General features: G+C 45.8%; 1 non-coding gene across 1 annotated transcript; it reads left to right on the top strand.

Moving 5' to 3' along the window:
* The first annotated feature begins 305 nt into the window (after positions 1–305).
* On the top strand, positions 306–377 carry TRNAE-CUC (transfer RNA glutamic acid (anticodon CUC)). Its single transcript has one exon. It is a non-coding gene; the product is annotated as a tRNA-Glu (tRNA).
* The last annotated feature ends 350 nt before the right edge of the window (positions 378–727 follow it).

The raw sequence follows: 727 nt of genomic DNA, 5'->3' as shown, positions 1-727 counted from the left end.
GGCCCCGGACCCTGCTCCCTCTACCTCGGGGTGCCCATGCACTGCCAGCTGAATATCTACAGGGGGCGGAGGGTGAAGAAGAGGATATCTATAGACCGAGGCAAACCCCATGGACGCTGGCCTCGCTAGCAGCACCACTGGAGCTTAGAACATCTGCACTGGGAAATGACTGAAATCAAGCATTCCAGCTAACAAGAAGGTACATCTAAATGCCACAATATGTTCGCAAATGTAGGTCATATATTTACACATAGCCTATGTAAACATGGTATATGTATACATAGAGAGCGATAGCATTCATGAGTTCCCTGGTGGTCTAGTGGTTAGGATTCGGCGCTCTCACCGCCGCGGCCCGGGTTCGATTCCCGGTCAGGGAACAGATATTTTATCATCTCATTACCTACTTTAGAAAAAATATCTATAATGACTATATATGTATATAAGTTTATAAATCTGTCATTTTTTGTGTTTGTGTTTTATTACTTTAGGGAGTCAAATAGCCGTTCGCCTCCATATCGAGATGGCAATGAACATAGAAGACAGATATATAATCTCAGCTATACTCAATGTTCACGTGGTTTTAAAAGCCCTGCGTCATGTGGGGGAGGGGCTACACACCATTGACGAAGGGCTGGTTTTCTGTTCTGTCTCTAGGACTCTCCACCTTCATCGCTGCCGTACCCAAGATTTGAAGCTCACTCGTGTGAATGTGGCCAGAGAAGGTACT

This window comes from Lissotriton vulgaris, chromosome 1_1, assembly GCF_964263255.1.
Source record: "Lissotriton vulgaris chromosome 1_1, aLisVul1.2, whole genome shotgun sequence".
NCBI classification, from domain to species: domain Eukaryota; kingdom Metazoa; phylum Chordata; class Amphibia; order Caudata; family Salamandridae; genus Lissotriton; species Lissotriton vulgaris.
This window is presented reverse-complemented; position numbering and strand designations above follow the sequence as displayed.